Here is a 13,469-nt window from a genome sequence, read left to right as displayed (position 1 = left end):
ATACAAAACTGCGGCCTCAGCAGGACCTGCAGGTTCAGCCTTGCGCTTTTGCTTCCGATTGGAATTTTCTCCTCCGGTGTCTTGGGCGACTGGTTTATTCTTGCCACTATGGAGTTGGTCTTCCTCTTCGTCGTTAGTGTACCAAGTGGCTATCTCCATCATTCGGGCCAGGGACATGTCCCCTGACCGACCAAATTTCAGGTTGAGCACTCTGTATTGAATGCCCTCTTTGAAGGCGCAAACTGCATGGTGCTCTCACACATTTTCTACGGTATGATGAAGAGTAGTCCATCTCTGGATGAAGTCTCCCAGAGTCTCATTCTAGTGCTCAGTCCAGCAGGTCGCTTACAGGTGCCCTCGAATGTTCTGATACACACTCGGGCCAACTCTTCCCAACTGAAAATACTTCCAGGAGCCAACTGATTCAACCAAGCTCTTGCTGAACCTTCGAGAATCAGGGGGAGGTGCTTCATGGCTACATCATCGTTGCCTCGACGAATCTGCACTTCCACTCAGTAATCTTCTAGCCAAGTGTCGGGCTTCGACTCACCGGTGACCTTACTCATGCTCATCGCCACCTAAAGTTGGGAGGGATCTCAGCAGCTCGGATGGCTCTGCTAAAACATTCAAGTCTAGAAACATGCACTCTACTTCCACTCGGACGGTTTTTGTCTTGTCCTTGTCTATGTGCCCTACCCCGGTTGACCAAACCTTGTTCGAGAAGTGATAATGCATCAAACCCAGTCTCTCTTGGGTCGACTGGAGCTCTCCGCTCATCACCATACGGGCGCCTATCACCATACCGCCGAGGCGCGTACGATCCGCCCCTCAGAGGGGGCGTAGGAAATCGACGGTGGTCATCACAGGCATATCGATGATCATACTGTCCGTGGCCCCGATCCAGGTACTGATCCTAGCGGCACCCACGATCGTCACGCCGTAGAGGCGATCTTGGACTGTGAGCCGGCTGAGCTGTGTCTGCAACCACAGATCTTCTATGGATCCTGTTGCGTGAATGAGAAACAGTTGAATTTTGTTCACCCGCTGCTCGGAGCAGCGCTTGGATCTACAGCAAACCTCTACCAGCTTCTGAACGAGATGGCTGAATTGACTCTACTATATGTGTTGCAGCTGCAAGATTCTGGACTGGTGTACGGTATACCTGAGGTTCAGGCGGAAACAATTGTCGAGGTCATCGACTAGATTCGGGGATCTGCCGGCGGGCACGTTCGTGGAGTGAATGTTGAAGATTCTCCAGATGCGTGCGCTCAGCCAAGGTGGCCAAGCCATGGCCTCCAAGGTCGAAGCCTCGGAGGTCTCCCCCATGATAGGGGTCTAGAGTGCCTCCATGTTGCGGCGATGCACCTCTTCTCTCTGCTCTGAAGTGAGGGCTTGGGGTTCATACTCATCATGAAGGTATGACGGGCCATCACCATGGCCGCCGCCACCGTTGCGATGGAAACCAGGCGGGCTGCATCGGGAGTCGACCATGAGGACTTCCGCCGCGGGATCGCTGCTTCCGCACTCGGACAGAATGTCTGCGGAACCAGTCGAATGGTTCGTAGAGATATTCGTTGGGCTCGATTGCCACGACTTGAGGGGTGGCTGACTGTCGAGCCACCACATGCCTTAGCCACTGTTGAAGCTGCGACCGACCGGATCGCTTGCAGCGGCGCACATCTGGAAGAGTGGATGACGCGTGAGCCGACCGATACTGGGTCGGCAGCTGCCGCAGGAGGACGCCGCAGGCACTCACGCGGAAGTGCGCCGCCCCGCAGGTGGGAAGGGCCTCAACATTGAGGGGGGCTTCTTGGAGCCAGGCGGACTCATCGGCGATGAAAATGAGCGCGCCGAGACGGATCTCGCGGCCCAAAGCCAAACCACCATCGGAAACCATGCTGATGAAGATCGGAAAAACTGCAACCTCACCGGAAGTCGCTAAGACGCCTGCCCCACAGCTATGGCGAGGTTGTGCATGCAAGGTTTACGATTTCATGCCCTTCTCGAAGGATGTAACAGCCCTACGTCTCGGTGCCTAGAGCTTTTGTCGACTGGATTATGTGTGAAAGTTATAGTGGTGTGAACCCTTGTGCCAGAGGAGGGGGTGACTTATATAGAGTGCGCCAGACCCCTCAAGCCCTCAGTTACACAGGGTTCAATGTATATTAAGGTAGGGGCGTTACTGGTAACGCTAGCTATAAAGGGCTATAATTGATCTTTAAGTTTACGAAATGAACGCCTGACCGTTGTCATCTTGGTGTGGCTTTAGACCTTCTGTACTCCGAGTGATTCTTTGTATGGTCGAGTGACTCTATCTTGGTCGAGTGGAATTGGGGTATCCGAGTGGGATAGCTGGTCGAGTGGATCGCACTCCAAGGTGATATTAGTCGGTTTCTTCTGTTGTACTTTCAATGTCCTTGACTCTAGGCCAGTTTCCTTGGGTAGGGTGTCTAGGTCAGGCCTATGGCCCTACCCTAGGTACATGTCAACATCAATACTTCCATAAAGGGGAGAGATCGCATTAAGTCCTGAGCCTCATTTAGGAGCAAAGGTTGGACGGGTGACCGAGGACCTGCGGAGCTAGGCATGGTAAATGCCACCTGACTATGCTCAATGGACGCCAACCTCGAGAGTTTGTAGTTAACATCCAGAGGTGAGTACGGATTCCCGATGACAGGGAGAGTGGTGTTTGATTCTAGGCCTGTTGATAATATGGTTACCTCTGGGTCTCCGGCAGGGAGCTTCGTAGTGGGAGAGGGTCCGGCGGAGTTCATACTCCCGTCTTCAGACATGGTGGTCCACTCTGGATCTAAGGCCAGGGCAGGAACGATAGTTGATCCTTGAACGGAGCCTGATGGTGGATCCGACGGGTTTCCTTCTTGTAGATGAGGAACAGCGATCGAGGCTGACAACCCTTCGCAGATCAAGTCTCCTCGGATATCAGCAATATAATTTAGGCTCCCAAACCTAATCTAATGAACAGGGGTGTAGTTGTCGATCTGTTCAAGGTTACTAGTTGAATTGGCACGCAGAGTGAAGCCGCCGAACACTAAAAGTTGACCAGGGAGGAAGGTTTCCCCGGAAACAACATCATTGCCGATGATCAAACGAGCCATCGAACCTTCTGCCAACGACACAGTGGAACTCTCAATGAAAGCACCAATGTCGGTGTCAAAAATGGCCGATCTCAGGTAGGGGGTCCCAAACTGTACGTCTGAGGATCGAAGGTAGAAAGGGACAAAGGGAACACAATGTTTACCCAGGTTCGGGCCCTCTTAATGGAGGTAAAACCCTACGTCCTGCTCGATTGTATTTGATGAGTATAGGGGTTACAAGAGTTGATTTATCTCGAGATTGTAATGGCTAAACCCTAGATGTCTAGCCTATATGAATTCTAATAGCCTCTACGGACTAAACCCTCTGGTTTATATACACACCGGAGGGGCCAAGGGTTGTACAGAGTCGTTTTGTAGAGGAAGGAAATTACATATCTGGACACAAATCTTGCCATCCACACATAGGGGAGTCCTACCCGGACACGGGGGAAAGTCTTCCCCTTTATATCTTCATGGCCCATCAGTCCGGCCCATATCAAATAGCCCGGACACCCGAGGACCCTCTAATCCAAGACTCCCTTACTACTACAGGATGCTACTAGCGCGACACTACGATCAGAGACCCTTTGATGAAACTGCGTGTGATGCAATAATCGCAAACGGTGGTGTAAAAAACCATCAAAAAATGTGCAAAACATTTGCTATGGAGGATGCATCAAACACAGTTCAAATTTTAGTTGCGTGTGCGATGCAGGGCATACAGTTCAGTTCAATTAACTATTTGCGATGAGGAGGAACAAAACAAATGGGCATCCAGAGGAAGGTGTGTGCGATATACAGCATACGGTTCACTCGGATGAACTATTTGTGATTAGGCAACACAAAATAAACGGTCAACCAGATCAAGGTGTGTGCGATATACAACATGCGGTTCACTCAGATGAACTGTTTGCGTTGAGATAAGAGAACAGAAATGGTTCAACTTAACAAGATTTGTGTGATACGCGGCAAACAGGTTTGTAGTCGTAAATGTGTGTGAAGACCGATAACAACACCGATGATTGCTGCTAACAAGCCATGTGTGTTGTGAGCAAACGATTGTTGTATACAATTGTGAGTGAGTGATGAAAACATCACCGACGGGTTCCATTGTTTAGTCCGTGTGTGATGTGATTTTCTTTGTCCGCTCAACATCGATGCTCTGTCTACAAAGCATCAACATATATACTTAAAAAGAGAGCATTGCATAACCAAATTAAGCATAAAATTACACAAGTGGCTACACACATAATATTTCCACACACCACAGTAAGCAATTACATGCATACTAAACTAGGAGAAACAAGGATCTAATCATATACTTATTGTTGCAACGACGCTTGCCATTGCTCTCCTTCCGGCTGGATCCATGGCCATTTTGGGGAAGGAGGCACTTCCTCATGTCAACGATCTGCCTGTAGATGTCGTAGCTCGTGTACACCTCCTTGGCTGTGTACACAACGTGAGCTTTGTCGAGTTTCTCCATCCAGGCCGAGTGCCAGGCACGCTTGTCCTTGTTGCCCGAATCCTTCATGTCTCTGTAGTAGGGGTCGATGATGGCCTTGGCATGGTGAACCAGTGAGTCCTTCTCATTCTCCTTGCTTCCCCAGATCTTTTATTGGCCCTGGATGTCGACAAGATTCTAGCAGGCGATGCCCGAATTCTCGAGCGCCTTTACATTGTTGGTGATGTCCACCATAGTGAACATGTAGTGGGGGCTGTTGACAAACATGGCAAAGCGCTCGCAAGGCCTTGTGGCCAGGAAGTGGTGGTAGACGAGGACGTGGTGGCGCACGCACATCTGGGCGACAGCGACCTTGGGACGAGACCCGGCATGAGCGCGGGTGTACTCGAGGTCAAACCTGACCACCTTGTACTTCTCATCGGCAAGCAACGGCTCCATGATGTGGATGGAGTGCTCCACCCAGACCGGGTCACTGATGTACACCACCGAGAGGTCCATGAACCTTCTGTGGTTGTCCACCACGGCACGCATGGTGAACTGTTGCTCGTCGTCAGCAGTCGCTCAGAGCGCCATTGGATCCGCGTAGGATACCCTCTAAGAATTTATCGTGGTGGGTGTGCTTCTAGCAATGGTGGGGCGCGATCGAAAGGTTGAAGAGACACAAGGGTTAAATGGCCGCTGTAATAAATGGGGGCCGACCAGACTGTAATTGTCACGTCTTGTCACGGCGTTCATAGCGGAGGATTCGTGTGCACACTTGCCAACACCACAACGCACGCATGGGCTCGAAGAGGTGCCAAATGTATCGTCAGTGAGCCTGTTCCCGCGCTACCATGCTGTTTACCGCGCAAGCTTCCTTGTTGGCTAGTTTGGCCACGCGTCGACTAGAAGAGGGACAAATCATGGGCGTTTATTGGCAAAAAGCTTTGTAGAAACAAAGTGTGTGGAATGACGTCGGTCATAAGTTTACCCGTGGGTGATGAGGTCAAAGTTACATAAAAGGGTGATGATGGACACTCCAGTGCAATAATTAATTATGCGCTCTACAGTGCACACGGTGGAAGAAACCAGGTGTGTGCAATAATGTCGAAGATCGTAGTCGAGTTAGCTATATAGATCATGTGTTGTGAGATCGACAAGGTAAACAGATTCAAGAATGGTTAATAAAATCTAAGACCATTGAATATTAAGGTCAAAATAGTGCTAGCAATATACGAGTCTCATACAATGCCATTTCAACGATTGTAGCACAAAAGCTCGAAATATTACAAGGTTCAAATTCCAGAGTTATATGGCTCAAATTCGAAGATTACAAGGTTCAAACTGATATTAGAAATGAAATTCAGCTCATCAGCTGCAAAAGCTCGCGCTTATCCGCTGAACATGGATATCAAAGAGGTTCAAACTAATATTACCACTCCTAAGTCTGGTTTCCAAACCTCACAATTCTTGCAAAGGGGTCATCCACTGAGAAGTCATGTATGCGGTTGACATGATGACTTCTGATTACTCTGTCATCTGAAGTCCCAAAATGAAATTGAGCATTTTTGGAGCCTATTCCATTCTGCTGCAGGCGGCGGCGCTGATCAACAAACCATTTATTTTTGCAAAATAAATGTAGGGCAAACCTCATTTCCTTCAGCACCCTTGCTCTGAGAACAAACAACCTAGCGAATATAATCTCCGGTAAGGTCCCTCGGTAGGAGTTCAAAGTAATTTCTGAGAGATGCAGATCTAGGCATTCGAGGTGATTGTTATATTGTATCACATTATCCACCACAGGGCCTAATCTTATCTCCAAAACAAGAAAACGTGTTAGTGCCTACATGCAATTTTGAACATTACTACAGGCCTATTTGGTTTATAGGATTTGTAAAATGCACTAACATGCCATCTTCGATCTGACATGATTAACATGGGCATTTGATTACATTATAGAAAAATGTAGCCTTCTTCACCAGAGGTTGGAGTGGATGAAAAGTTCCCTAAGAAAACTAGTACAGATGAATCCAAAGGAGAATTACTTATTGATTGTAACCATATGGATCAAGCAACCAATATGAGGGGGGGCATGTATGTACTGAAATCCTCCAAAAGAAACCTTCAGAAATCATAGTACATTGTCATTGTAAACTTGGAAAAAGGTGTCACAAATTGAACTCTCTTCTGATTAACATTTAACGGGAAAGGAACATCACCTCAATATGTAGCTTCTCCAGGAACGGAAAGCATCTCAGGAAACTGACAACTTGCTCCAGGTCGGGGCCGATAGATTCTAGTGCCAAGACCTTCACTCTGCGCAGTTTTGGGGTCAAGCTTGTCAGAATCATTTTCTGAATGACAGACGAACAAACATCTTCAAAATTAGAAATAATGTTAATTTGTAGAAGGAGAGGTAGAAGGCAGCTGTTGTACCTAAACGGGTGTGGATCCAATAAGAAGTTGGAGTATTTGTTAGACGAGTAGCCCACCACTGTCAATTTCGGCACAGAGACATTGATTCTTGTTGGACCTTCTTGATCAACTACAAGTAATCTCTCAAGTGCAGTTGTGTCCTGAATGACCATACCGTGGTACACATCTCATGATGTCTTCCTGCCGCACCAGCAACACACATAAATAGTTCAGAGAGTCATGGAGGCGATGTGGAAGGTACTCAACCCATTGATCGCCTAAAGACGAAGGTACTCGAGTGCAGTACAACCATGGAGCAGACGCTCCATGTCACCGTTTGAGAGGCATACGGCGACGAGCTCGAGGTGTTTCCGTCGTGGTATAATAAGAGCAGGCTCATCATTAAGGGAGGACGGCAGTTCCTGAACTTGGCAACGTGCAGCGTGGGCGCAAGGCGGAGTGCGGATGTTGGCAGCGACCGCATATTCCCATCATCAAAAAGGGAGCTCCTCGAGCTGATCTAGGGTGGGGGATTGGAACCAGTCGTCAAGCTTGGCTCGGTGCTTGTCGTTGGAACAGAACTTGCCCATTCTAAGTCTCTGGTTGAGCCAAGGTGACTGCAAAGGATCTTGGAGAATGCATCCAAGCTTTTGCGATAGCCATGGTAGAGCTCGTGGGTGTCGATGAGGTCAAGAGGCTTGGAGTTCCATAGGGTGCGCCACCGCCGGGAAAGGACGGTTGTCCACGCCCCATATTTGAGTGGGAGGAGGGTGATGATGACTGTCAACATATCATCGGGGAGGTTGCTCATGAAGTCTAGGCCTGCTGGAGTCGCTTGTGGTTCTAGCTCGCCCCGCCTCCTCTTGTTGGCATCTCTGTTCTCCACCTCCGGAGTCTCCTTGTCAGCAGCGCTTTCTGATAGAAATGGGAGTACAGGGAATATTTAGTTGAAACAGGGCAATAGAAAAGTGTATTGGTGACTAGAAGTTATTAGGTAGGAATATAGTAAGAAAAGGGAATAACAGTTGGTTGCTTAAATACTACACAATTCATTTGATATTGCTGGGTAAGCCAACATGCAGATAGTTGTAAAGAAAACTTACTTCGAACAAAGTCTGGATGGATGATATTGTCGGGGAAGTTACCATATATCTCATGACCAGGCCCTTTTATGTGCAGTGCAATTATAGTGTCAGGTTTCAGTTCATAAAACTTAGAAATTTCTTTCCAAAAGCCAGTGCCAAAATAGGAGTCACCATGTTCACCAAGTCTTACAGTAGCAATGATTATAAATCCATGTTTTGTGTGTAGTATGACATCCCTGCAGTCTTGGTTTATGTAAAGGGAAAGATTGTGCACTACAGATTCTGTTGCATAGCAAGGGACGCGCTGCAGAAAATGGTAGGATTGTTAAAGAAAATATGGTAACATGCAAATATGGGCCCAAATTGAAAGAACTGTACAACAGTGGAAATCGAAGGACAAAAATTTATAATTAAATAGATAGGGTAAACATGATGTCATGGAAATATGAGAGTAATCGAAAGAACAATACATCATTAATTTGCCTAATATATAAAGAAGAGAGGAAAAATCCCCTTTAGCGTATATGGTGCATATGGCACCTTTTATCCAAATGTAGTAATATTTAGAATATGTTCAGGAAAGTAGGCCATGCCAGCCGATTTAGTGTGAGATTGAACATACCGCGCGCATCCTCAAGTCATCTGGTATGGTGAGATGGAATGTCTGGCGGAGGCCGCAAGGTCATGATGTGTCCGTGCACTGTACACTCTATGAACAGAAGAAAACCCTCAACTCAGCTCGAAAAAAAATGAATTCACGGCGATTTCGGCCGGGTGATTAAAGGAGGCAGATGAACTAGGATAAGAGATGAGATAATATCTCATTAAATTAGTTACCTTGTTGTCCATGAGAAAGAACCCTCAGTACTGCAGATTCCCCAACCGAGCAGAGCTAGGTCGAGCGCGAGCAGCGTCGAGTAAATCGATGGCGATAGGCGGCCGCAAGAGGAAGTGGCGAAATGCGGTGGGCTTTGTCGTCAGCCTGGCGGTGGCGGCAGGCATTGAGCTAAGTGTTTACCACCGCGATAGGCAGTGCCATGCATAGACGCGGAGGAGCTTGTGCAGGTGTGAATGGGGATCGAAGGGGGTGCCGGGCAGGGTGAGGGTTTTTTTGACGTGGGGATGATGAGGGTTTTCTTTTTTATTTTTTGAATTGGGTGGTGAGGGTTTTCTGCCCCAAAAAGAATTTTGGAGGCGACGGTTTGCTAAAGCCAACCGTGTGTGATTGACGCAATAGGCAAAATAAAAGTCATTGCACACGGTTCCAATTTTGGGAACCATGTGTGATTGACATACTACCTCTGTCCTGGTTTATTGGTCCCCTTTGTATTTTTTACCAAATTTTGACCAAATATTTAACTAAGAAATGTTTATGCATGTCACCAAAAATTATATCATTGAACACTATGCTCAAATACCCATCCCACGATATAATTTTTGATGACCTGCACTAACATTTTGTCAGTTAAACCTTTGGTCAAAATTTAACACAAATTACAAAGGGGACAAATAAACCAAGACAGAGGTAGATTCCATCAACCGAACTGATTGCATCCATATCCCATGGTTAGACATAAGTAAACATAGATTAAACATACTCAGACATAGATAATAAGCATACACGTACACAAGCATAGGTCAACCATAAGTACATAGTTCAACTGTCATTAAGCATACTCAAGCGTACATAGTTCGATCCCACATCTCATCTCACATGTTGGCACGATCCTGAAGCTTTTCCAGTTACTCTGCGTACGCGCCATGCGCCACCCTGCGAGAATACTTCTGCTTGAAGGAGCCAACGGCCCGTCCTCTTGCATGCTCCAGAACACTTAGATACGTGTCATGAAGCTTGTGGTTGCAAAATGGTCATCGATAACCACCGTTCCAGGTCCTAATATGTCTGTTATGCATTCCTGCAAAGCTCCCTCGGGATTTGCCTCTTGTACCTCATCTGGCCATCTCCATCCTCACCGTCCACGTCGTCAGATAGCACCTATACAAATAGTAAAACAAACTTGGCATCAAATAAATGATTACATGCCGTGAAGTAGGATTAAGAATTTATGGCTATTTATTTATACATATGCAGAGATTATGGTTCGATTTTTAAGCACAACTGTCTATGTACAGACCAATCTTGAAGAAAATAATGGCACAAACATATGTAGGTCATCCTAAATCAATTGTCAAGTCCTAGCTAGGAATTATTAGCACGAACACTAACCCTAGTTGGATTACTAGCAGAAATCATTTGCACAGATGAAACAACTAATCACTTATCACTTGTAACATTCAAACAATCAATACACTACACGGATCTAACGAAACTTACTCAGATTTCATGGATTGGGAGAACATAACCATAGGATTTCTATTCCAAAAAGGGGGAGGCAGGAGTAACAAGAGAAACCCTATGATCTATTTGACACATAAATGGGTATAGATGACTAACCAGCTGTCCGTCATCGTCGGAGTCGTCGCCGGAGTGGTCATCGGTGTCGTCGCCGGGGTCGTCATCAGAGTCGGTGTGGAACTCCGCCTCAGTCTGTGGAAGCTCGACGCACGATGTCAGGGTGCAGCGATAACTCGCCAGCAGTGACGGCAACCTCTATCTCCATCTCCACGCCGTGCTCCAGTTCTTTAGCGGCCCCGATGTTGCCACTCCCTCTGATGGAGTGCTTCGGCGGCATCCTCATACACTGACGGCTTTGAAGACTGAGAGCTTCGTCGAGGATGCAAGCGGAGAGAGAGGATTTTGTGTGTGGCGAGGATGGGGGTGCGGCCTCCCGGGCGCACCATTAATATGGAGTAGTGGGAGTTGTGGGAGAGAGGCAGGCGACAGTCAAACCGATGGCTCACCTCCCGGTGAGCCTGCGCACCGGACTGCTGGCATGCCTACCAAAGTTTCACACATCTACTCGCACGCCTCCCGATGACACTACGCAGCGATCATGCCTCTATCAATTCACACACCTGCACGCACGCCTCCCGGTCTGCCTGCATGGCAGACTGCTCGCATGCCTCCCATCAACTCACGCCTGCTCGCACGGCACACGGGTTGTGCGGCGGCACGTATATTGTTTTTCTATTTGGATGATTAATGATGCTGCTTTATTGCATAACCGAAGCATGGCACGTATCCATTATTGGTCTAACACTCACGGTTTGAATAAATAATCCATTTGTGATATTGGTTCCCAATTATTAATAATCTCCCATTTGTAATTAGATAAAGATTACGTCAAAATTGGTCTCAAATTTGACAAAAAAGTATAATGCCACTTTGTATTGGTGTCCATATGACAACACGATAAGTTTCATGAACTTCAAATAAGTTTTGGATGTACTAGAATTTAAAAATCAAGATTCACAATGTTTGAAATTTGTTGCACGGGGAGTAAACATGCACCAGTGAGACAAATCGGTTTTTGTAATCCATTTAGGTGCACTGTCACATGTGCATGTAGCTCAAATTTGATTTTTGCACATTATACCCGTAGAAAATCAATCAATTAATTTACTAAAACGTCTTAATGATCTTTGTGATTCTTTCGAAACTAAAACGTCCCTCCTTTGGTAACATACGTTCACTGCGGGATAATTAATTTAACATGCATCGTAGTTGCGGTGGATTCGCATTGTGTGTGTGGGTGTGTGCGTCTAGGGGTGGCAGGTGGCACACAGTACACTACGAGTTGTGAGCCACCATATGGGTTGGCCGTTTTGTTAGGCAGACCGGTGCCACATCAGAGTCGTGAATTCGTTATTTAAAACATTACACAATCGTTTCATACATACATGTTTTGGCCACATGCAGTCGATGGTTGTTCTACACGACACTCGATACTCGCGTGTGACGCTTTCTGTGGCCCGCGAGGTTGTCGTCCATCACTTAGATGAACAGCCGGCAGTGAGGTTAATTTGACCAGCAAGGTAGAATCCTTTTTGTTTGTGTTATGGTGGTATATACTACGTGTCGAAGAGGTGGGAGGGTAGCATATATACTATACGTATGCGTCCATGAACAAGTACACCTCACTCAGTGTCGGAACTTTTTAGTTTCCGAGGCACGTGGCACATCAAAATTGTGAAATTGGCTATTCAAACATCACACAACAACTCTTTGGGCCACATGCATGCACGCGGTGGTTATCCTAGCTAGGACACTCATGTGTGATGCTTCCATCTGTGGGCCCACGAGGCCATCGTGGCTGCATGCATGCATCACTTTGACCTACATCGGGAGAGGTTAATTAATTTCACCATCGATGAGGATTCTTTTGGGTTGTACATATTACGGCAGGAGCATATAGTATGCGGTGAAGAGGGGGGAAGGGGACCATCATATGTAGTACACTTCATGAACCTCGCTCTATGTGGGTACATGGTTTATGGTTTTTGAGGCATGTGGCACATCAAAGTTGTGCATTTTGGGTATTCCACATATATATATTTGGCCCACATGCAAAGCAGTGGTGGTTGTCCTCTCGCACCCACTTAAGCGGTTATCAGCGATATCGATGCTTTCCATCTGTGGGCCCACTTGGTCCATCACTACTTTTTGCGTAACAACAAGAGAGGTTAATTTGACTTAGGAGGGGATTTTTTTTTGCTTGTAATACGGTATATATATAGGTCATGCTCTGGGATGACATGCATGATACAATTTGAGCACACACACATGCATGTGTATGCATGAATCCATCCCATCGAGTCAAAGTGGCTAGTACAACGACACGTCATGAACCGATCTCACTCTGTGTGGGGAGATAGTGTACGATTTTTGACGCACGCACGACGTCAATGTTGTGAAATGGTATTGAAACATGCATGCACGCATCACCTCCATACATATGCATGTAGTGGTTGCCTTCGAACGGTACACTCTCTCGCGTGGTTATCGGCGACAAGCCTATATATTCATGGGCCCGTGTGGACATCATGATCACCTTAACCGACAACAAGATAGGTTACCATGGCGGATTCTTCATTTGATTCCTGTTATTGCAGGATAGGTCATGGTGAGATTCAGACTTAATTAAGTTTGAGCGCATATACTATGCACGCATGCATGCATGAATCCCCGTCGTTGGCTTCAAGTGTGGTGTAACATACATATGCATCGTCAACCTAACCCTCACTCAGTGTGGGGATTTCTATTTTGAAATCACGGTGCCACATCAAAGTTCTTCCATTGTTACTCAAAAACACACCTCTCCATACATATGTTTGGGCCACACGCATGAAGTGGTTGTATTCGGGGACTAGCTACTTGCATGATTATTGGAAAGCTAGCCCATCTCCGGGGTCGCATGGACGGCCATCACTTTGACCAACAACAAGAGAGAGGTTGTACGACCAAGGTGGGTTATTCTTGGTCCGTTTTACGATCCATCTTGGTGAGATATGCCTCTCTGGTCCGCCGAC

Source organism: Triticum aestivum, chromosome 2A (genome assembly GCF_018294505.1).
Source record: "Triticum aestivum cultivar Chinese Spring chromosome 2A, IWGSC CS RefSeq v2.1, whole genome shotgun sequence".
NCBI classification, from domain to species: Eukaryota; Viridiplantae; Streptophyta; class Magnoliopsida; order Poales; family Poaceae; genus Triticum; species Triticum aestivum.
This window is presented reverse-complemented; position numbering follows the sequence as displayed.